Genomic DNA, 25,910 nt, shown 5'->3' with positions numbered 1-25,910 from the left:
CTTTAGTAATAGAAAGTTTGAGGCTGGTAACTCAACTTGCTTCTTGATTGACATATTTTTACATTATTTAAGCATCCTCATTTGTAATATCATCACGGAGTGTATTACAAATTCTGTTATGATCAGAAAATACTTAGTTCTCTCTAACTTTTATTTTCTTCATGCTTGTTAGGTAGCAGTAGGTACTTCATTAGGATTAGTAAGGTAAGGACTAGCCCCCCTTACTTGTACTTGTCCCTATTGATATTTTGTATGTTTAATAAAAGACCGCTAGACACTGTCTAGTGGTAAATTTGTTTTTTTTTTAAAAAAATTAGTACTAATTAAGTTACTCCCTTAATTTTAATTTGTATGTCTTGGTTATACATAATATTGATTTAACAAAGTAAAGACGATTTTTAAAATCTTATGATCTTAAACTTAAAAATATGTATAATGTTTCAAAATACACTTTAATTTTGTAATATTAAACATTGTAAAATAATCTTTTGAGAAACTTATAGGCGATAGCTAGATCGAGCGAAATAGTCTTTATTTTATTCCTAGTACATATTTTCTCGACGCACCAAAATATGGTAAAATTCCGAATATTGTAATGTATTTAAGTAGTTAGTTCTTAACTAGTAACATTTTTGTAAGTTTCTTTTTCAAGTCCTAATATCTTCTATAAGCAACATGTCTTAAAGTCTACTAGGTGAAAAAACTCAACTTCCTCATCTTCCTTGATTAAGAAATCCTCCTCATGTATACGATTGACATTCATTTGCTAGAAAATCTACGCATTCTTTTGTCCCTTTTCTTCGTTGCAAATACAAAACGCCATCAGAGCGCAGCGTAGTTGGAATGTCATATGTAATACTTCAAGGACCATGGTCTTGATCTTCCATTTCTTCAAGTATAACATACTTGGTAGCTGCATATCCAAATGGTGATCCAGTTTCATCTTCACTTGTGCTACCTTTATGAATTTTGTCATACCTGAGTAACGAAAATGGAAAAATTACGACTTCAACACATGCCATTAAACCATGCCAAAGTCACATTTTCGACTAAAAATGGCTCGATATCAACAATTTGATTGAACTACTATAGCTTAAGCAAACATACTGTCGTTTTGATTAAGGACGACTAAAGTGCTAGGAACAGTTTGAACACTCCAACTTTGAGAATGCACATTCAGACACATCAACTCGTCTCCACTGAGTCAGTTGAACACTCCAACTTATAAAAGGATCAAACATAGACACCTCCAAAATTTATGTGTCAGGTGTCCACGAGACTCAGTGGGGACAAGTTGAGGTATCTAGATGTGTATTCTTAAAGTTGGAGTGTTTACTTTGATCAGTTGAGGCTAAGTTAAGGTGTCTACTAACTGAGGATCATAAATTGATAACATAAAACAGAACACACACATATTGTATTCAGTAATCTAATTTTAATGTCAGTGCAGAACGAGACATTACGAGATAACTTCTTGCTAGAACATGAAGGATTCAGTCACTTACTTGTACCAGTTAAACAAACTGACACCAAACATTATCGTCATGAGACCAAACCCTTTCATCCAGGTAAAGTCGTCGTGAAAATAAAATACAGCAACCTGAACAGGGCAGCAAATTACACAATTACCAGCTATATTACACAAATTGTTGAAAACATGGACTCCATAGACCATAGAAATTTGACAAATATCAAAAAATATTCAAGATTGAAGCAATCCACGTCCCATCTCAATCTATCAGTGTTTGAATAGTACAATATCTTTGAGGTAAGTAAGCTTCAATCAACCAGCAAAAATAGGACTTAAAAGTGCATAAAATTGCTTTGACATAATACATAGATAAACACTTTAAAGGTTGAACCTACAAGGTTTATACGACGTACCAAGATAGTTACCGCCTCCTTTACAACTCCCGCTATTGTCACTGTTACTGCACTTGTGATAGACACAAGAATATATTCCGTCAACACCTGCAGTAAACAAACGTTGCTAGGTAAGCATGAAGAAGTTATCATTATGTACGTCCAAGTTCTTTAATAATTGATAATCATTTCTAAACGAACTAAGCCTATTAGAAGGCTTCATTTTCTCTGGGAAAAGAAAGGAAAAGCAAAAAACCACTACGAGAAAGAAAATCCACAAATTGAACTGATACTAGTGCTTAGACACATACATACCATAAAGAAAGCCAAAGTTCCGCCAAAAAGCATCAACAAACAACTTCTAGCTATATGCCATGACGTATCAAAGTAATTGGTGTGTCTGAATTCGTGCCACGGATAAAAAATAAGAGACAACACAGCAGTTGAAAGAGTCATTACTGGAGTAACATAGCTCATTAGTGTGAGTGGATTTTTTAAACCTACAATAACCAAAGCATGCATTTCATCACACAATTTATTCACAAACTATAAAACAAATAATGAATCAACATATTAATTTGGTCAAAACTAGGACTACGACAAAGCAGGGTTTGAGCTGTGGAATTAGCCGCTGATTTGTGTCAGGATAGGCTGCCTACATCACACTCTCTTGAGGTGCGGCCCTGCCTTGGACCCTGCGTGAATGCAAGATGCTTCATGCATCGAACGGTCCTTTTAAAACAAGATCAGATTTGATGTAGTCTAAGTAGTGGTGCAGTCGCTGCTGCTACGACTGCTAATAATAATGATGATGATAATAACATTTCCAGAATGTTTAAAATTTGCTAAGAGTTGTTCATAGTCCTTACCATAGGCTTCTTTCTTTATGCCAGTTTTATGTTCAGCACAACCAGTTGGATATGGGAAAACAAACAGAAAAATACACAAAGTAAGCAAACATACTATTGACAAAACAACGGAACGAGAAATAAATTATAACAATGCAATGAGTGTCACAAAATCCAACCTGCAGAAGAATCTGAGTCATAGTCCAGCGAAACAGAGGCGTATCCAGGATTTTGGTTAAATGGGTGCACGATTACGAAGAAATGTATCTTAAATATAAATTTGATCATTTGACTATTAGGTTCTAAATATGAACCATTAAATTTTAAAAACTATAGATTCAAAATATATAATACTATTAGTTTTAAATTTTAATATACACAATTGATTTAATTATATAAAAAATTACAGTGCTTAATTTTTTAGGAATTTTCAATGTAAGACACTTGAAAATTTTGAAAGATTAAAGGCAAAAATACAAAAGAAAAATTAGTTGAAACGTCAAAAGTGTCACCGATAACCACTTGGAGTGGTGTTACTCAAAAAGACAAGATAGATATAAGATTTAAATTTCTATCCTCAGTTAGAGAGGTGCACCTAATCATCATCGTATTAATATATGATACTTTGAACATGGGTTCACACATCTATATTTAACTATTTTTAAAAAAATATAACACTACTATATATGATCTAGAGAGGGGAGCATGGGTTCACGTGAACCCACGGCACCCCCTCTAGATACGCCTCTGCAGCGAAATCCAGACATGACTGCAGCAAGCATAACAAAGACAAATCCCCAAAACTCAAATTCTTTCTCCTTTGCAACTGCATTATCAGAAAATAAAGTCAGACTTATCCACCAAACGGATGTAAATCAACAAACGACACAGTTATCCACAAGGTGATAAAGCTTACGAAAACACTCATTAAGAAGATTACCCAAGTTTATCCAAATTGCCAATGACAGTTGTGAAACGAGAAAATATTGTACGATAAAGTAAACGTTTTATCTGGTGCACAAGTGAAGGTTACGGATTTGATTTATGAATGACAGATGAAGATGAAAATTGTGAATACTTTTGCATATAAGAGAATATAAAATATGAAAAACAATACCAAGACAACTAAATGCAAGCATGGAACATACCTGTTAATAGTATCCCAACAGAAATTACCAAGATGATTCCCAGTAGCTTTACACTTGGAGACTCCAACCTTCCACAAATAATTGAGGCATATATTCAGGTTAGATATGTGCCCCGTCAAATGTATCGTATTCATCAAAGATAGTTATTTCATAGACGCTTTCAGGTCTTTAGTCCATAACGAATTAACAATCACATTCTATCAAGTCCTCATATGGAATAAAAAGTCGCATTTACGAATAATATTGTTGGATGTACATCAATTACAAAGGATCAAGTAGAAATACGAGTCCTCTGGCCCGGCTACCCCCCCAAATAGAAAGCACAATAAAATAAAAGAGATCAGTGATTAAAAGTAGTACCTGAAAGCAAATGCAAAGAATAGGAGAAAGATGGGAGATGCAGATTTACCCTGCAATGACATAAATTGCATTTAGGAATCCAGAATTTGTATCAGACTACGGGAGGAGAAGACTGTGACAGAATGTTGTAAATATTCTATTACCTAATATAGTCAGCAGTATCATAGCAGAAATCTGTAAGAATCATAGGAGAGATCTGTAGGATATTTTCTTACCTTTAGTATAGCTTCTTGCTAGTGTATATATACATGTAATGTTTTTATATATGAAATAAGAAGTTCTGTTCAATTACATGGTATCAGAGCCACTAGGGCTCAAGATCCTGGGTTTGGCAGATTACATCTGCGCTTGCTGTCCCAGCATCGACTTCCGGGTTTGTATTTTTTTTCATTTGCTTCTGTGACTGCTTTGGTCAGTTCTAGTGTCGATCTATTGCTCTTATCGACCAGTTTGGTGGCAGATTTTTTTGATCCTTTGTTCTTCTTGATCAATTTATTGTCTAAACATTAGTTAAAATGGCTGAGGATAAATCTGCCGTGACTGAAATTGTTCCAGCATTATCCAAAATTACAGATTCTAAATTAAATGGGTCTAATTATTTAGATTGGAGTAGAAAAATCAGGATCTATTTGCGTAGTGTTGAAAAAGATGATCATCTTATACAAGATCCTCCAACCGATGATGCTAAAAAGGCTTGGCTTAGAGATGATGCTAGACTAATCTTGCAAATCATAAACTCTATTGATAACGAAGTGGTTGGTTTGGTTAATCACTGTGAGTTTGTGAAAGAATTAATGGATTATTTGGAGTATTTGTACTCTGGAAAAGGTAATTTATCTCGGATTTATGAAGTTTCTAAGGCTTTCTATCGTTCTGAGAAGGAAGCTAAGTCACTCACTACATACTTCATGGAGTTCAAGAAAACCTACGAGGAACTGAATGTACTTCTACCATTCAGTACTGATATCAAGGTGCAGCAAGCTCAGAGGGAACAAATGGCGATAATGAGCTTTTTAGCCGGACTCCCCTCTGAGTTTGAGACTGCTAAATCACAGATTCTCTCCAGTTCTGAGATCACTTCTCTCAAAGATGTTTTCAGTCGGGTGTTGCGCACAGAGAGTACTCCAGCCAATCAACAGACTAATGTGCTTGTTGCAAAAGGAGGAGGAGGAAGAAATAATGCAGGGAGATGGAACAACAACAATGATGCAGGAAAATGGAACAATAACAAAGATGGAGAAAAATGGAATCATAACAATGATGCAGGGAAATGGAACCATAACAATGATGCGGGAAGGTGGAACAATAACAACAATGCTGGGGTATGGAACAATAACAAAGAAGGAAACAATGATGCTGGGAGATGGAACAATGACAATACTTGTCGCTATTGTAAGGAACCCGGGCACATAAGGCGAAACTGTAAGAAATTACAGCTTCGCAACCAACAGACTCAGACTGCCGCTGTTGCTGCCACTTCGAGTTCACCCTCAACTGTTACAATCTCCGCTGATGAGTATGCTAGACTTACAAAGTATCAAGAATCAATGCCAGCCCCTTCCCTTAATGAGTCAGGTAACAAATGCCTCATTTCCTCCTCAAGCAACTGGATCATTGATTCGGGTGCCACAGATCACATGACAGGTAATCCCAATTTTTTTTCTAAATTCCGGGCACATAAAGTACCATCCTCTGTTACCATAGCTGATGGGTCTAGTTATACCATTGAGGGATCTGGGACCGTTAACCCCACTTCATCTATTACTTTGTCATCTGTGCTAGGCTTACCTAGTCTTGCCTTTAATCTAATTTCCGTGAGTAAACTTACCAAAGAACTAAAATGTTTTGTCTCATTATATCCCGATCATTGCCTTTTTCAGGATCTTATGACGAAGCAGATTATTGGTAAAGGACATGTATCAGACGGTCTATACATTCTTGATGAATGGACGCCTCCATCAGTTGCTTGCTCTAGTATCGTCTCGTCATTTGAAGCACATTGTCGTTTGGGACATCCTTCTCTTCCAGTTTTGAAGAAATTATGTCCTCAGTTTCATAATGTACCTTCAATAGACTGTGAGTCTTGTCATTTTGCAAAACACCATAGAAGCTCGTTAAGTCCTAGAAATAATAAGCGGGCTGATTTTGCTTTCGAATTAGTTCATTCAGATGTTTGGGGACCATGCCCTGTTGTGTCTAAAGTTGGGTTTAGATATTTTGTTACTTTTGTGGATGATTTTTCTCGAATGACATGGATTTACTTTATGAAAAATCGTTCTGAAGTGTTCTCCCATTTCTCAAATTTTTGTGCTGAGATTAAGACACAATTTAATGCTTCTGTACATATATTGAGGAGTGACAATGCTAAGGAATTCATGTCAGCATCATTTCAGAACTACATGAATCAATATGGTATCCTTCATCAATCTTCGTGTGTTGATACACCTTCTCAAAATGGAGTGGCTGAGAGGAAAAATAGACATTTGCTTGAGACAGCTCGTGCTTTACTATTTCAAATGAAGGTACCTAAGCAATTTTGGGCAGATGCAGTATCCACAGCTAGCTTTCTAATTAATCGCATGCCATCCACAGTGCTTAATGGTGATATTCCCTATGGTGTTCTCTTTCCTAATAAGCCATTATTTCCATTAGAACCAAAGGTGTTTGGGAGTACTTGTTATGTTCGTGATGTGCGACCCCATATTACTAAACTAGATCCAAAGGCCTTGAAGTGTGTCTTTTTGGGATATTCTCGCTTACAGAAGGGTTATCGGTGCTACTCTCCAACCCTTAACAGATATATGGTGTCGATAGATGTGGTGTTCTCTGAAAGCATATCATTTTTTTCCTCTCCCGACACTTTTCCCACTCAGGGGCAGCAGGAAGAAGAAGAATGGCTCATTTATAGGACCACTCCATCAAGATCAGAACAGCATAAAGAAGTCCCTGGTAGTGTTGAACAATCAATGGAAAATGTGTCTTCTGATGCTCCTCTTGCTCAAACAAAGCCGCCGATAGTTCAAGTTTATTCGAGGCGACAAGTGACCAATGATACATGTCCTGCACCAACTCTCTCGTCATCAGATCCTCTTCCAGTCAATCCCTCTCCAACAGAAAATCTTGACATTCCCATTGCTCTTCGCAAAGGTAAGCGTCAATGTCCATCAATATATTCCATTGCTAATTTTATCTCATATGACCACTTGTCTCCCACATCTTGCTCTTTGATTGCTTCTCTAGATTCTATCTTTGTACCCAAAACAGTTCGAGAAGCTTTGAATCACCCTGGGTGGTATGATGCAATGCTCGATGAGATACATGCGTTAGATGACAATCACACTTGGAATTTGGTGGACTTACCAAAAGGGAAGAAGGCAGTGGGATGTAAATGGGTTTTTACAGTCAAAGTAAATCCTGATGGTTCTATGGCTAGGCTTAAAGCCAGATTGGTTGCTAAGGGATATGCTCAGACGTATGGGGTGGATTATTCTGATACTTTTTCTCCGGTGGCCAAACTCACTTCCGTCCGCTTGTTTATTTCTCTGGCTGCTTCTCAAAATTGGCCACTACATCAGTTGGATATCAAGAATGCATTTCTTCATGGTGATCTCCAAGAAGAAGTGTATATGGAGCAACCACCCGGTTTTGTTGCTCAGGGGGAGAATGGGAAAGTTTGTCAGTTGAAGAAATCCTTGTATGGTCTGAAACAGAGTCCACGTGCTTGGTTTGGGAAATTTAGTGAGGTAGTTCAGAAGTTTGGGCTAACAAAGAGCAATTGTGATCATTCGGTCTTTTACAGACAATCAGCAGTTGGCATTATTCTTCTTGTTGTATATGTGGATGACATTGTCATCACTGGGAGTGATTATGCAGGAATATCTTCTCTCAAATTATTCTTGCATTCTATGTTTCACACGAAAGATTTGGGACAGTTGAAATACTTCTTGGGAATAGAAGTAAGTAGGAGCAAGAAGGGAATATTTTTATCTCAAAGGAAGTATATCCTAGACCTTCTTGAGGAAACTGGAAAGTCAGCAGCCAAGCCTTGTAGTACTCCAATGGTCCCCAATACGCAGCTAACAAAAGATGATGGTGATCCATTCGATGATCCAGAGAGATATAGGAGATTAGTTGGGAAATTAAACTATCTCACTGTAACTCGTCCGGATATTTCTTTTGCTGTAAGTATTGTTAGTCAATTCATGTCCACGCCTACAATCAAACATTGGGCAGCTTTGGAACAAATATTGTGTTACTTGAAAGGTGCCCCTGGACTTGGCATAGTATATAGAAACAATGAACATACTCGCATTGAGTGTTTTGCAGACGCTGATTGGGCTGGATCCAAGATTGATAGAAGGTCTACTACTGGCTACTGTGTCTTTGTGGGTGGAAATTTGGTATCATGGAGAAGTAAGAAACAAAATGTTGTATCTCGATCTAGTGCAGAATCCGAGTACAGAGCTATGGCACAATCCACAAGTGAGATTATGTGGATACATCACCTCTTAAGTGAAGTTGGGTTGAAGTATCCCACACCATCGAAACTTTGGTGTGATAATCAAGCTGCCCTTCACATCGCCTCAAATCCAGTGTATCATGAAAGAACTAAGCACATCGAGGTGGACTGCCATTTTATTCGTGAAAAGATTCAAGAGAACTTGATTTCCACGAGTTATGTAAAGACAGGAGAGCAACTAGCTGATTTGTTCACAAAGGCATTGACTGGAGCTCGAGTTAACTATTTGTGTAACAAGCTAGGCATGATCAATATATATGCTCCAGCTTGAGGGGGAGTGTGACAGAATGTTGTAAATATTCTATTACCTAATATAGTCAGCAGTATCATAGGAGAAATCTGTAAGAATCATAGGAGAGATCTGTAGGATATTTTCTTACCTTTAGTATAGCTTTTTGCTAGTGTATATATACATGTAATGTTTTTATATATGAAATAAGAAGTTCTGTTCAATTACAAAGACAAAGTAAGAAATCTGTTATTCTAATCGATAATAGACGATTATTTGAGTGGCCCTTGAAGGCTTTGACAATCACACTTACTTTAGTGGTAGAGAGTTGTGACTGATAAATTTCAAGGCACGTAAACGCAAATACTAGAGCCCTCGACAAATGTTAGGGTCGTGAGTTTAACAAGCATGCTTTCTCAGAGCTCAATTTTTGAAGAAAATTTTGCAGTGTATCAGTATTGACACAAACTGTATAAGGAGAAAGAGTTACACACCATAGTGGCAAATGTGACTGAGATGAAAACAAGGGATGCATTGCTGTTGTGAGAGCTGTTGGTACAACTGTGAAAGGCGAAGGCCGTCTATAGTATTAGTTGTTAAGAAGTGAACATAACAATTAACAGGACAATATTGAAAGCCAGTATTTATAGACGACATTAAGATATCGTGGAAAAAGTTTCCTACATAAAGGTTAGAAATAAAAGACATGAGAGATTATATGTCTAGAACTCATGAAGAACTAAAAATTGAACTTCAAGCAGCTGTGCTAACTAGAACAAAAATTGAGATTCTTATACGTAACAGGAATTGCCTCTATTTGTGTACATAAATGTTCATTTGAAACCATTGTCGATATATCAGTAATGAGCTAATAAGTGTAACATGTGGCTTAACTACATCACATGTTATAGCTAATTGAAACTGTAAACTCATACGATTCACATACATTCAAGCTCTTTAATAATCCTACTCTCGTCTTTGTACATTTCGTAAATAAATCCACTGGAGAAGTGCATAAACACATTATACACATATTTCCTGCTCTATATCATCATATGCCTTTCAAATACTTTTAGCTTTCTACTCTATCGTAACCAAAGAAAAAAGAGCATTATTAGTCATGATGTTACCTTTCAAAGAATAGTCTCTCCAAGACATCATCACTGTAGGTTGAAATCGTTGATGCCAAAACCCAGTAATGGCCTTGGATAAAACAGCTTGCATCACAAAGTGCACAGTGTTCATAAGCAAAGGCGCAGGGAACTTCCCTAGTTTATCCCCAAGAAGACTTTTATTGTACCTATTGATCCCCATGTCAACACATGAGAAGAGCAAAAACATCCTTTAATCTTCAATAAACAACAGCAACAATTACGTCTCAGTCTATAACAAGTTGGGATCTTCTATATGGGTACATTCTTGTCATGAATTTTAAACAGAGCACTCTGAGTAGCAGTTACAATACTAGACTCCTCCCATCCAGTCATTCCCCAAACTAAATTACCTTCTTGAAAATTTGAATCACCAGACTTCAAAACTTTAGCCACCCCACATCCTGTGATAGGCTATAACATAACACAAAAGAGAAGTACTTATGAGAAACATTATCATAGGAAAAATTGTTAATCCATTCATATCATATATACATATGGAATAAACATTCAGTTGGGAGAATGAAGTTTACTTATCCTCAATGTTTCTAACATCTAAAGAGTTCTTGAACAAGAAACGAAAAATGAAATAGGGTGCGCGGAGGAAACATTTTTCTCTCCCAAGGTTCCCTCATCTGAGATCTCTGGGGAATAGGATCAAGTTGGCCCTTGTGAACAGGTTGATGCACTATCTCCCTTCAACCCTTTGAGTGTAATGCGGCAAAAGAAAAGGAAGGAAAATCCATGGACCGACCCCATCATCTCCACCTCGTAGGAACTATGAGATCACCCCAAGGATGGCTTCGGCATCCGGGGGTCACAGATCGACCATAGGACCCTGTTCAATAAGTGGAACGCATTAGCTGTCCGCTCTCAGGCTGGGTAGTCAGGGTCGGAGAAGGGCAATGACTCATTCTTAAAACCAGCGTTCTTGAGACCAAAGAGTTGGGCGGAACGGGGGGCGGGGGAGCCCTCCATTCCTGGTTCTCCTGTAGTTGGATCCTCCGGAACCTCAAGAATCATTAGTTAGAATGGGATTCCAACTCAGCACCTTTGAATTGAGATTTTGAGAACTCGGATACGAAGGTATCAAATGGGCTATATCAAACTCGTATGCCCAGTAATTTTTTCATGTTCGTATAGTAAAATTTATCTTGGAAGCAGTGGCAAACTTAGGATTTTTAATAAGGGGGTTCAATATCTGAAGAACTAAACACACGAACTAACTGAAGGGGGTTCGACATCTATTATATATACATAGAAAATAATTTTAACCATGTATAAATAGTAATAGTTTTGTCAAAGGGGGTTCAGATGAACCCCTAACAGAAGGTTGGCTCCGCCCTTGCCTGGAAGTAGGAAAATAAGTTTCACAAATGAAATTCCACTTCAGTTGTGTCCTCCCCATTCTCTAACACACTTTATCTACACTCTCATTCCCATCGGGAAACAGTATATATCCCACACGCCTACCTGACATAGTATTTATCTAGATTATACACAAATATTTTTTACTTACGCGTATTAAATATAAGAAAATAGATATGAAACTCATTCATTTTCTAAGAAAATATACTCATCATTACTATATTATATATATTTAATTTTATTAATTATTATTAATCTCGCAATCTTTAATCTCTTCCGACCTTTTATTTTCCCTACTTAGGATATCTACCCATCAAATTTAAAAGCTTTGCCCTTCTCTTTTTCATAAACACCTCCTACACTCTTGTGCTACACTATAATATTTTTCTTTTCACATATTTCTGTGAAGAATACCTCATGACCATGGCTAATCATCATGGATGCAATTAACAAAGAGAGAGAACGGAGAGGAAGACATAGAATTGGGAAGAATCAATTAACTGATTTCCATTATGACGGGAGTACACATTTATACAGAATGAGAAAATCAAAAACTCTAACTAACTAGTGAGTTGACATGTTGATAGAAAGGAATCAGTAACAAACTTGTTCTAACTAATTAATTGAATAGACTAACTAACTGATTAGACTAGTAAACTAACTATTATAATTAGCTAACTCATAACATCCCCCCTTAAGTTGAAGGTGTAGAGAACACTGCCAACTTGCTCAATGCTGTAGAATGTTTAAACCCAGTCAATGTCTTCGTCAATATATATGCCAGTTGATTATCAGAGCTTATGTGGTGTAGTGAAATGAGGCCTGACTGAAGTAGATTTCTCACAAAGTGACAGTCAACTTCAATATGTTTAGTGCGTTCATGAAATACTGGATTTCTAGCTATGTGCAGAGTAGATTGATTGTCGCAGTATACTTCAATAGGTGTAGGCAAATGCAATGTGAGTTCTGTTAATAATCTGTTGAGCCAAACTAATTCTCGTGCAACTTTCCTGAGAGCCCTATACTCTGCTTCTGCTGAAGATAAAGATATAGTCTCTTGTTTCTTGGACTTCCAGCTGAGTGGACTGTTGCCTAACAAGACAATATAACCGCTTACTGACTTCCTGGTGTCAGGGCATGCAGCCCAGTCAGAGTCACAATAGGCCTTAACATTGTATGATTGATCTTTGGACATGAAAATTCCCAGAGTGGGGTCTGCTTTGAGGTATCTCAGTATATGAAAAGTTGCTTGTAAATGTGGTTTTCTAGGGTCCTGCATAAATTGGCTGAGATGCTGCACACTGTATGATATATCCATTCTAGTATTAGTCAAGAAATTCAGCTTCCCAACAAGCTTTCTATAAAAGAGAGGTTCTGATAAGGGAGCTCATTCCTTGGCATATAGTTTCACTGCAGGGTCAAGTGGAGAGGTGCAACTGCTCATACTTGCAACTTTGTAGTCTTTTAACATGTCAAGAACAAACTTCCTTTGAGAGATAATAAGTCCATCCTCCTTGTAGAGTACTTCCATCCCAAGAAAATAGTGTAACCTTCCCAAGTCCTTAATCTTAAACATGTCATGGAGGAAGATTTTGTGTTCTTCAATCTCATAATCACTTGTGCCTGTTAGAATTACATCATCTACATAGACAACAACAAAAAAGCTGGAATTTTCAGACTTCTTATGGAACAAGGAATAGTCATTCAATGAGTGAGTATACCCCTTTAAATATAAAGCCTCAGCCAGTTTGGCATACCACTGCCTGCTGGCTTGTTTAAGACCATATAGGGACTTGTTTAGTTTACATACCATCCCAGGTTTGTGTACTACTAATCCTGGGGGAACCTCCATATATACCTCTTCATGTAAATCTCCAGGAAGGAATGCATTATTTACATCAAGTTGAAATATATTCCAGCCCTTCTTTACAGCTGTGGCCAGTAAAGCTCTCACAGTTGTCATCTTAATCACTGGTGAAAAAGTTTCTGTATAATCAACTCCAGCTTCTTGGGTGTATCCCTTTACTACAAGTCTTGCTTTGAATCTTTCGATGGTCCCATCAGCCTTATGTTTTACCTTATAGATCCACCTACAGCCAATGGCCTTCTTGCCACTAGGTTGATTAACAAGATCCCAAGTGTGGTTTGTATGTAATGGCTCAAACTCCTGTGTCATGGCATGTTGCCAGGCAGGTTCATAACAGCCTCCCCATATGAAGAAGGTTCATCATCATTACTGACATTTCTCACAAGTGATGGACTCTCAAGTGCCAAGACTTCAGGTGGTATATGTTGGTGTTTGGAGAAGGCAGTGTTCAGGGAAATATTTGAATTCTGTAGAGGTTTAGTCATAGGTCTGGGAAGAACATAATCATGAAGGTACGTGGGTAATTTATGTGGTCTAGAGGGTCTGCAGTAGACTGTGGGTTCAGGATTAGAGGGCTGAATGGTGGTAGGAGAATCAGTTACATGATTAAGTGAAGTGTGAGGTAAAGTGTCACTTGCTTCAATTACATTATTTTCAACATGTTGTACAACTTGTGACTCAGTGTGTAACATCTAGTAAGTTGAAATAACTATGAAGAGGCTTAAAAATCGGAAATAGACTTTTTTTTTGAAAAATTCAAAATCTGGAAATTTGGTTAAGTGTGGGAAATCAGTGAGTTTTGGCCAACTTTGAGCAGTCATAACTCCTATCTCAGGATGATTTAGGAGTAGTTCCAGTTATGTTTGAAAAGCCCTTGGAATGATCTTTCCAACGCCACCGAGTTTGCTCGATTCCGAGTTCGTATGAGCAAGTTATACCCTTTGAAAGTTGGGCAGTTGGCAGGGAATCCGTCCGGAAATTTTAAGGGCATTTTGGTCTTTTCCCTAGCCATTTCTTTTGGGGTTATATTTTTGTGTTAGGCTGATTTTTGGATCATTTGGTCCCATTTTAAAGGGTGAGAGCTAGGGCTTGAGAGTGAAGAGGAGGAGAAGAATAAAAGAAGAGGAGAAAAAGAGGAGAAAGAAGAGATCAAGCAAGTTTCCGTCGTGGATATCGTCGGGGGTGATCCCAACTAGGTATGTGAGTTCTTAGTGTTGGGTTGATCCTTTCCCCCACACACCAAACTCATTTTTATTATTGAGAAAAGAATGGTTGTGTTGTTGAAGTTGCTAGTTGTGTTGTTGATGTGTTGATTGTGTTATTGAGGTTCTTGTTGATTTGGGACATGATTTTGGTTGTGTTGTTGATGTGTTGATTGTGTTGTTGAGGTTCTTGTTGATTTGGGACAGTGAAATTTCAATGGTCCGAAGCTTGTGAGAACAGCTTTCAGGAATTGAAAAAGAGGTTGATTACAGCTCCAGTATTGACGTTACCAGAAGGTACTCAAGGTTTTATGGTATATTGTGATGCATCTAGAATTGGTTTGGGTTGTGTCTTAATGCAGAATGGCAAGGTTATAGCTTATGCCTCCAGACAGTTGAAGGTTCATGAGAAGAACTACCCAACCTATGACTTAGAATTAGCGGCTGTAGTGTTCACTTTGAAGATATGGCGTCATTACTTGTATGGTGTGCATGTTGATATATTCAATGATCACAAGAGCCTTTAATATGTGCTTACTCAGAAAGAGCTTAATCTCAGACAGAGAAGGTGGTTAGAGTTACTCAAGGATTATGACCTGAGTATTCTTTATCACCCAGGTTAGGCTAATGTTGTTGCTGATTCTTTGAGCAGGTTGTCTATGGGTAGCACCGCCCATATTGAAGAAGGAAGGAGAGAGTTAGCAAAAGATATACACAGACTGGCATGCCTGGGAGTCAGACTTACAGATTCCGCAGAAGGAGGAATAGCGGTGGTGAATGGGGCCGAGTCATCACTAGTGTCATAAGTGAAAGAGAAACAAGATCAAGATCCCATTTTGCTTGAGTTGAAGGCAAATGTTCAAAAGCAAAGAGTATTAGCTTTTGAACAAGGGGGAGATGGTGCATTGAGATATCAAGGTAGATTGTGTGTACCTATGGTAGGTGGACTCCAAGAGAGGATTATGGAGGAAACTCATAGCTCCAGATATTTCATTCATCCGGGTTCCACGAAGATGTGTCGTGACTTGAGAGAAGTTTATTGGTGGAATGGCATGAAGAAGGGCATTTCAGAGTTTGTCGCTAAGTGTCCAAATTGCCAGCAAGTGAAAGCTGAACACCAAAGGCCTGTTGGTTTGGCTCAGAGAATAGAACTTTCAAAATGGAAGTGGGAGATGATCAATATGGATTTCATCACAGGGTTGCCAAGGTCTCGCAGACATCATGATTCTATTTGGGTAATTGTCTACCGAATGACAAAGTCAGCTCATTTTCTACTAATAAAGACTACCAATACAGCAGAAGATTATGCCAAGTTGTATGTTCAAGAGATAGTGTGACTTCATGGAGTCCCAATCTCCATTATTTCAGATAGAGGTGCACAGTTTACTGCACAGTTCTGGAAATCTTTTCAGAAAGGCTTGGGTTCGAAGGTGAACTTAAGTACCGTCTTTCATCCTTAGACTGATAGGCAAGCAGAGCGCACTATCCAGACTCTAGAAGATATGTTGAGGGCTTGTGTGATCGATTTCAAAGGGAGTTGGGATGATCACCTACCTCTCATTGAGTTTGCCTACAACAACAGTTATCACTCTAGCATCCAGATGGCTCCATATGAAGCTCTTTATGGGAGAAGATGTAGATCTCCTATTGGATGGTTTGAAGTTGGTGAAGCACAGTTGATAGGACCAGATTTAGTTCACCAAGCTATGAAGAAAGTGAAAGTGATTCAAGAGAGGTTGAAAATGGCACAGAGTCGTAAAAAATCCTACACTGATATTAGGAGAAGGGCGTTAGAGCTTGAAGTAGATGATTGGGTATACTTGAAAGTTTCATCCATGAAGGGGGTTATGAGGTTTGGTAAGAAGGGGAAACTTAGTCCCTGGTATATTGGACCTTACCGCATAGCCAAGAGAATTGGCAATGTTGCTTATGAGTTGGAGTTACCACAGGAACTAGCAGCGGTTCATTCGGTAATTCATATCTCCATATTGAAGAAGTGAATAGGCGATCCTTCATTGATCCTACCAACTGAAAGTATTAGGATCAAGGATAACTTATCTTATGAGGAGGTTCCTGTTCAAATTCTAGATCGCCAGGTTCGCAGGTTGAGAACGAAGGATGTGGCCTCAGTCAAGGTCCTTTGGAGGAACCAATTTGTTGAGGAAGCTACTTGGGAAGCCGAAGAGGACATGAAGAAGAGATATCCACATCTCTTTGAATCTGGAGAAAATGCAGATTAAGGTATTAATTTCCCTCTTAGTGCTCTTTTGATCATCATGAACATGTTGTTGTTGTTGTTGCGTTTGCATAGTTGCTTGTTGGGTGTTTGAGTTGATGTTGCACCCTTAGCCTTGTAAGAGTAACCTCATTCGAGCACGAATGTTCCCAAGGGGGAGATATTGTAACATCCGGTAAGTTGAAATAACTATGAAGAGGCTTAAAAATCAGAAATAGTCTTTTTTTTTTTTGAAAAAATCAAAATCTGGAAATTTGGTTAAGTGTGGGAAATCCGTGAGTTTTGGCCAACTTTGAGCAGTCATAACTCCTATCTCAGGATGATTTAGGAGTAGTTCCAGTTATGTTTGAAAAGTCCTTGGAATGATCTTTCCAACGCCGCCGAGTTTGCTCGATTCCGAGTTCGTATGAGCAAGTTATGCCTTTTGAAAGTAGGGCAGTTGGCAGGGAATCCGTCCGGAAATTTTAAAGGCATTTTGGTCTTTTCCCTAGCCATTTCTTTTGGGGTTATATTGTTGTGTTAGACTGATTTTTGGATCATTTGGTCCCATTTTAAAGGGTGAGAGCTAGGGCTTGAGAGTGAAGAGGAGGAGAAGAATAAAAGAAGAGGAGAAAAAGAGGAGAAAGAAGAGATCAAGCAAGTTTCCGTCGTGGATATCGTCGGGGGTGATCCCAACTAGGTATGTGAGTTCTTAGTGTTGGGTTGATCCTTTCCCCCACACACCAAACTCATTTTTATTATTGAGAAAAGAATGGTTGTGTTGTTGAAGTTGCTGGTTGTGTTGTTGATGTGTTGATTGTGTTGTTGAGGTTCTTGTTGATTTGGGACATGATTTTGGTTGTGCTTTTGAGTTGAATCTCTTGTATGTTGAGGGATTTTAGGATCCTTAGTGTTTGGGATTGAAACCCTTGGAGTTAGGGTGGTTTAAAGTTGGGAAAATGAGGGAGAGAAGTCGAGTTTTCTAGGGGAAAGGGGTGGGGCGTTGCGCCTGCCAGCGCCTCCCAAAAGGGCTTCTGAGCTCTCTCCCTTGGGGCGCCGCGCCTAGCAGAGCGCCAGCAAGTCCCTTCTGAGCTTCAAGGGCTGGCGCTCCGCGCCTTGCAGAGCGCCAAGGACGCCAAGTTCCCCTTTTCTTTTCACACTTTCTCATGCATGTTCCTTGGTATTGTACCTATGTTTTATAGTTGTTTCCAACACTCTAAGGTACATTTAGACATCCCGAATTCATCCATAAACATGTGATCATATACCTTGAATCCATAATCCAATTCAAGGCAAGTTAGTATCAAGTTAAAGTGAAGTTAGAGTCAAGTCAAGAAAAGTTAAGAAGTAAGTTCAAGCAAGTCTCTAAAGCTTTTCAAGAGTCGTTATTAAACGTTTACCTTCGTTTTAAGGCTCAAGTTTCAAGTCGAGTAAGGAGTATAGAGTTCAAGCCAAGTGAAGAGTCTCAAGTTTCAAGTTAAGTCAAGAGCATAAAGTCGAGTCCATTTCTCAAAAGTTATTAGGGAACTATGTATTTCCCAAAGAAGTTTCTAAATGTTTTTACATTTGAGTAAGAGAGGAACATCGATTCCAAGAGAGCTTTTGGGCTAGATTTTGAGAAATTATCTCAAACTAAAGAAAGATGTGTTTAGAACACTTATGAGCTAAAGTATATTTTTGGGAGTAGTCTTGAGCACCGAGTTAGGGACACGAGTTCATATTAACTCAACTCACCATAAGAACCATGCGGCCAACATGGGATTTTCTCGGGTCATACTTTTTAGATGATCACGAAAGTTAAGCTTGTGGATCCACTTAGTAAAGATAGCTTCCTATATCACGGCTAGGTATAGGATGGTCCTTGGGCAACGTGAGGTAAAACGTTGTACCGCCACTAGGGCTCATAGTGGTGGTTGTCGGTTAAAGAATCTCCCACTAAAGTTATATTACTTTTATATAAGTAAAGTTGAGTTTGCTATTGTTTTATCATTAACGAGCTAAGTTGTTTACATTATTTTGCAAGCTTTATATATTGCATGTGTCTTATTGCTTATATATTGAGTTTAGTTATTCATAAGTCGAACAGAGCCAAGGTAAGTGTTCTTTTGTACTCCTTTCAAGCTTAAGTTGTGGTTTAACTTTCCAGCTCGCATACTCGTACATTCAATGTACTGATGCCAGTTGACCTGCATCCTATAACGATGCAGATACAGGTACCTCGGATCAGCATCCTGCACGTCGTTGATCTAACTGAGCACTCCAGAGTCAGTGGTGAGCCTCCTTGCATTCCGGAGGACTCAATTATTTTGTGTTCTTAGTTTTGTTTCATTAGGGTGTTGTAGGGCCTGTCCCAACATCCATCTCAGTATTTTAGAGGTTTCATAGACAGACAGTCAGTCAGTTAGTTTTGAGTCTCTCATCTATGTATATATGTAAATATTCTATTTTGAGATTCGAGTTGCCCTTTGCGGCCATATTTTATAAGTTAAGTTATTTTGTAACCTTGCATTTGCATTGAGTTATTCTGTTGAGTTAGGTTTTCGCTGAGTTAAGAAAGTCAGGCCAAGGGTTCGCTTGGGGCCAGAAATGGTCTCCGGGTGCCGGTCCCGCCCAGGGTGTAGGCTCGGGGTGTGACACAGTGTTAGGATGCACAGTATCTATGAAGGGCACATAATGCAAGACAGAAGGAAAAGAAGAGACACCAGGAAGAACAACAAAAGGAAAAATGTTTTCTTTAAAAACTGCATCCCTGGAGATGTGTATCTTTTTAGTGGCTAGACTGAGAACTTTGTAACCTTTTGATCTAAAAGGATAACCTAGGAAGATGTGTGGTGTGGTCTTGGCTTGGAATTTGTCCCTATGAGGTTTTGGAAGAGTAGGATAGCATAGGCAGCCAAATGTTCTCATGTGGGAGTAAACTGGTTTAGTGTTATATAATAGTTCATAAGGACATTTGCCTTTCATATGAGAAGTGGGGAGCCTGTTAATAATGTATGTGGCACACAACACACACTCACTCCAGTATTTAAGAGGCAATTTGGATTGAAAAAGGAAAGCCCTGGCAGTTTCTAACAAGTACTTATGTTTTCTTTCCACCACCCCATTTTGTTGTGGTGTGTAGGGACATGTTTTCTCATGGATTATTCCCTTGGCTTTAAGAAAGGTTGTGGTTTCAATATTTACAAATTCAAGCCCATTGTCAGTTCTTATGGTTTGAACACAAGTGTTGAATTGAGTTTCAATCATAGACAAGAAATTTTTGATAACTTCTAAGGTGTTACTTTTACAGGTCAACAATTGAGTCCATGTACATCTGCTATAATCATCAACAAGAGTGACAAAATACCTATAGTTATCATGTGTCACCATGTGATAGGGACCCCATAGATCTATATGTAGCAATTGAAAGATTCTGGTAGAAGTTTGGGTGTTGTGAGGAAAAGGTAGTCTTTCTTGCCTTGCCATTGGGCAAATATTACAAAGAAAAGGTTGTTTGGCAGAAAACTTCTCAGGTATGGACTTAATTTCCCTCATTTTCACAAAAGGTACATGTCCAAGTCTATTATGCCACAACACATTCACATCATTGCAAGCATGAGTCAGAAAAGAAGCAGAAATATTAGGACTGTTATTGACTAAAACACAGTGTTGAGTACATGTACATGAAGAAGCAGGAAAGGAAATAGACTTGGACTTAGAATCATATGTACTGTGTTTACATGAGGAAAAGAAACAAACTTAGAATTGAAAACATCTTGACTTGACATGCAGCCAGTAGTGGAAGTAGTTGAAGCAGCACATGCAGCACCAAGACACTTAGAACATAGAAAATATAGTCCATCTTTTGCTTCACCAATGACCAGAGGCCTCTTCATTGAAGGGGCCTGCATAATGCATGAGGATTCAGAAAAGTGCACAATGCTTTTAGGTATGAATTTTGAAAGACAATTAATGGAAACAAGATTGTACTTAAAAGAAGGCACATACAACACTTCTTGTAAAACAATGTTTGATACAAGTACCACACTACCAATTTTCACAACTTTTACCTTGTAACCATTTTGTAAGGTAATCAATAAGGGGCAAGGGAGATAAGTAATGTTTGTTAGGAATTTTATGTCAAAAATCATATGATTGGAGGCTCCTGAGTCAAGGATCCAAGAGTCAATCTTGTTGTGAGAACATCTGCAAGATAACTTGCCAAATTCAATTGAAGAAGTACATGGTATCATACCTGCAAAATTTGCATTACCACCAGCAAAGTTCATCAACTTGGCATTGTCTTTCTTAGTCTGAAACTGTTGTAATAGCTCCACAAATTGTGTATATTGTTCTTTTGTCAATTGGGGACCTGTGTCATTATGATTTCCCATGTGCACCTCTTCCCCTGAACAACAACCACCTTGAACATCAGCCATAAGACCTTTACCCTTGTTGAACCTGGAATTCTGATTGTTGTCTCTGTCTCTGTATCCATTCTGATTGTTAAAATTTGGATAATTGTTTGTCTGTGGGTAACCATGCAACTTATAGCATTTGTCCCTGATGTGTCCTGGTCTCTTGCAGTAATCACATATAATACGAGTCTTGTTACCAATGTAGAAATTGGTATGAGAATAGTTAGTTCTAAAATTGGTGTTTGTGTTGTCTGTAGAAGAATAATGTGGCCTTATTGACCTGGAAGTACTTGCTCCTGCCGAACCATTTGCATTGAAAGCAACAGACTCTATGACCTTCTTCCCTGAATTGTCTGCATTCAGAGCTGCAGACTCCATGAACACCTGAGCAATAGGTTTAATCTCTCTCTGCTTTTCATCCTGTATTAACAAAGAAAAAGTTTGTGCTAGGGAAGGTAATGGATTCATCATGAGGATATTCCCTCGAACTACAGTGTAGACCTCATTTAATCCCATAAGGAATTGTATCAATCTCCTATCCTGCTCTGCCTTAAACATACTATCCTTAGCTCCAAAAGTGCAATTACAGTTACATTGATATGCAATGTGCTCAACTCTTCCCACAGTTTTTTCATCTTAGTATAGTAAGTAGTAATGTCTAAATTTCCCTGTGATAGTTCATCGATCTCACGCTGAACCTGGTATAACTTTGCACCATTAGTCTGATCATATCGATCTTCCAACTCCTTCCACAATTCGAATGAATCAGAAACATATTCCACACTTTCTGCAATTTCCTTAGCCAGAGAGTTGAGAATCCAGGAAGTAACCATGTCATCACATCTTCCCCATTGACGAAATTGTGATGTTCCTGGATCGGTCTCTTGCAATCACCATTGATGAAACCCAGCTTATTCTTAACTAACAAGACTCTAAGAACACTTCGTCTCCATGATCTATACTCTACTCCATCAAGAAGAATTTGAACTAACGAGACAACTGGATTAACGGAAGGATGCATATACAATGGGGAACTCAGATCTGTACTATCAACGCCATTGTTGTTCACAACATTCTCAGTCGAAGAAGGACCACTCTCAATCACCATAATGGATTCAAAACAAAAAAATCATCAAGAATAAATCGATCTAAGTGAAGAAACACAGCGGATCCAAAAACTCAAACTAGCAAAACAATCGAAAAATCAACACAGAAGCAGATCCAAAAACTCAAACTAGCAAAACGATCGAAAAATCAACACAGAAACAGAATAAGATCGAAGATGATGTATAGAAGCACAGACAAATTGAAATACCTCGTGCTCTGATACCATGTGAAGAATACCTCATGACCATGGCTAATCATCCATGGATGCAATTAACAAAGAGAGAGAACAGAGAGGAAGACACAGAATTGGGAAGAATCAATTAACTGATTTCCATTATGACAGGAGTACACATTTATACAGAATGAGAAAATCAAAAACTCTAACTAACTAGTGAGTTGACATGTTAACAGAAAGGAATCAGTAACAAACTTATTCTAACTAATTAATTGAATAGACTAACTAACTGATTAGACAAGTAAACTAACTATTATAATTAGCTAACTCATAACAACTTCAATATTAATAAAATACATTATATTTACTCTAATGATCATTGCTATTCACCATGTATTTTATTGTTGTTTATTTTATTAAAAATTATTGTTATTTGCCTAAATAAGTTCAAGGGCAAACGAAAAGAATTTCTTTAGTAGAGTTTAATTATGTGCCTCTTTGAAATTATTGTTTGTGTCAGATTTCAGTTCCCAAACACATGTATGCGACACATCCATGATATACTGTATTCAAGGATAATTCATATGTATCTGGAAACACTGACTCTCTCACTCATATTACATGTATTTAGTGTAATTTGCATATATCTGGGATACACTAACTCTTTCGCTTGCCTCTCGCCTCTCTCATCTCTCCTTCTCCTCTCTCACTCCCTCTCTTCCTATGTATCTGTATTTCAGAATGTATCTAGTAGCAAAAATACATGTACCTAGGTATATCTGACTTGAAATCTAGTATGAAACTATCAATTAATNATTAAAGCGACTCCGGGAACATCTGAAGCTTGTAGATGCAACGGATGATTGTGATCTGTTTGAGGATCTACTGAAGAAACCTCTGTGCTTTGTATATTCTGAGTTTCAACCATTATCGATGGTTGAGAACTTGAATTTCGATCTCGTCAAGCTGGATAACGTCAATGGTGGTCTGATCTTCAACCTAAAAGCTCTGATACCATGTTAAATTGTAGAATCTAAGCTATATTCTTCAAAATACCAGATGCAGAACTAGAGAGAAAAAACCCTTACATTTCTTTTCAATGAAATCAGAATGATCTGTTTTTTGTGTTATTTTCTACATTACAAATGCACTCTTTTATATATAAAGTGCACCGACTCATCTGTAACTAACACATGTGTAACACGTGCTCTTGCATAACAAACTTTATAACAAACCTCTAACTACAACTAGCAACTTCAAGCAGCAGCTGATTTATTTAACTAACAGTAAGTAGTTCCTTTTGCTTCTTCTTTGAATCTCAATAATATAGTCCTACAAAACTCCTAGAAAGCATCGGCCTGAAGTAAACGTATGAACATGAGAAAAATATTTCTGAAGCTTCAATATACAGCAACAACAATAACTACTACGTCTCAGTCCTCATTGGTCATGTTCCCCATCTCAATTCATCTTAGGCCAACATTTTACGAAATAAAATAGAAAAGTTATCCACATTTTCTACTGGCATATGAATCTCTAATATATAATCATTACTACAAATAATTCAATACACATCAATGAAAAAAAGGACAAAATGCGACGAAATTCAATACTTACAATGTCAAGAACAAGCTGACACAATACCATACAAGTATAAAGAAAAATGTCTTCAACACATCAATTTCAGCAACACCATTCTTTGAAACTAGCTGTGGTGAGTCATGGTAATCCGAGAAAGCTGAGCGATTATCATCATCATCATCATCACTATCACCATATTCAATGTCATCATCGATAGATCCTCGATGACTCGATGAACCATTCTCCACCTCAAATGAAACATACCTATCTTCTCCACTACCAAAATCACCACTACCCCTTCTTGGAAATTTGAATCACCAGACTTCAAAACTTTTGCCACTCCACATCCTGTGATAGGCTATAATATAACAGAAAAGAAAAGTACTTATGAGAAACATTATCAAGATATGAAAAATGAAATATGGTGCGCTGAGGAAACATTTTTCTCTCCCAGATATCTCTCATCTGAGATCTCTGGGGAATAGGATCAAGTTGGCCCTAGCGAACAGCTTGATGCACTATCTCCATTCAACCCTTTGAGTGAAATGCAACAAAAGAAAAGGAAGGAAAATCCATGGACCGATCCCATCATCTCCACCCCGTAGGAACTATGAGATCACCCCAAGGATGGCTTCGGCATCCGGGGGTCACAAACCGACCATAGAATCCTGTTCAATAAGTGGAGCGCATTAGCTGTCCGCTCTAAGGTTGGGCAGTTAGGGTCGGAGAAGGGCAAAGACTCATTCTTAAAACCAACGTTCTTAAGACCAAAGAGTCAGGCGGAAGGGGNGGGGGGGGGGGGGGGGTGAAGCCCTCCATTCCTGGTTCTCATGTAGTTGGATCCTCCGAAACCACAACAATCCTTAGTTAGAATGGGATTCCAACTCAGCACCGTTTGAGTGAGATTTTGAGAACTCAGATACGAAGGTATCAAAATCGTATGCCCAGTAATTTTTTCATGTTCGTATCGTAAAAGTTATCTTCGAAGTAGGAAAATAAGTTTCACAAATGAAATTCCACTTCAATTGTGTCCTCCTCCCGTTCTCTAACACACTTTATCTAAACTCTCATCCCCACCGGAAAGCAATATATATCCCACACGCCTACCTCACATAGTATTTATCTAGATTATACACAAATATTTTTTACTTACGCGTATTAAATATAAGAAAATAAATATGAAACTCATTCATTTTCTAAGAAAATATACTCATCATTACCAAACACCCCTATATAATGTTAAATAAAAAAACATCCAAGGTCTACACAATTACATGGGAAATTTAAACTCACTTGTAAATTGTTTCAATTTAATGTTGTTATTCTTAAATTCCATATCAGATTCCTTAGGATAACCTTCCACATAATGTTTTAGAATGATCCGTTTGTTGTTCATCACTTCCTCTGCCATTTCTCACTTCAATTTATGTGAATCGAGAATTGTCCAACAATATATCTGGATCCGGCTCCTCTTCATTTTATTTTTCCTAAATTGATATAAGTAAAATTTAATTACTAAAATTTAGTTAATCAAAATAAATCTTTTTTATGATTTAGATAATTATTACTACATAATATATTTAATTTTATAAATTATTATTAATCTCGCAATCTTAAATCTCTTTCGACCTTTTATTTGCCTAAATAAGTTCAAGGGCAAACAATAAGAATTTCTTTAGTTTAGAGTCTAATTATGTGCGTCTTTGAAATTAATGTTTGTGTCAGATTTCCATTCCCAAACACATATATGCGACACATCCAAATATATGTATCTTGGATAAATGAATTAAAATTAGGTCCAATTTATTTATGATGTACTGTATTCAAGGGTAATTCATATGTATCTAGAAACACTGACTCTCTCACTCATATCTCTTATC

At 37.8% G+C, this 25,910-nt stretch overlaps 1 protein-coding gene and 1 pseudogene across 3 annotated transcripts in view; both read right to left on the bottom strand.

Annotated features, from left to right (window-relative positions):
- Positions 1 to 25,910, bottom strand: part of LOC125868052 (2-alkenal reductase (NADP(+)-dependent)-like) — a 167,387-nt gene that overhangs the window by 137,558 nt on the left and 3,919 nt on the right. Inside the window, exon 1 of one of the 3 annotated variants that reach the window (XM_049548651.1) lies at positions 10,472 to 10,490. The exons of the other annotated variants lie outside the window; for them this stretch is intronic. The gene's annotated coding sequence lies outside the window, so the exon portion shown is untranslated. Of the gene's footprint in view, positions 1 to 10,471; positions 10,491 to 25,910 lie in introns of those variants that run through there. 3 annotated transcript variants of the gene reach the window in all.
- LOC125867120 (probable sugar phosphate/phosphate translocator At1g06470) lies at positions 808 to 25,441 on the bottom strand (annotated as a pseudogene).

The sequence above is a fragment of the Solanum stenotomum genome, chromosome 6, assembly GCF_019186545.1.
Source record: "Solanum stenotomum isolate F172 chromosome 6, ASM1918654v1, whole genome shotgun sequence".
NCBI lineage: Eukaryota > Viridiplantae > Streptophyta > Magnoliopsida > Solanales > Solanaceae > Solanum > Solanum stenotomum.
The sequence above is the reverse complement of the archived record's forward strand: the minus strand, read 5'-3'. Positions and strand labels throughout refer to the sequence as shown.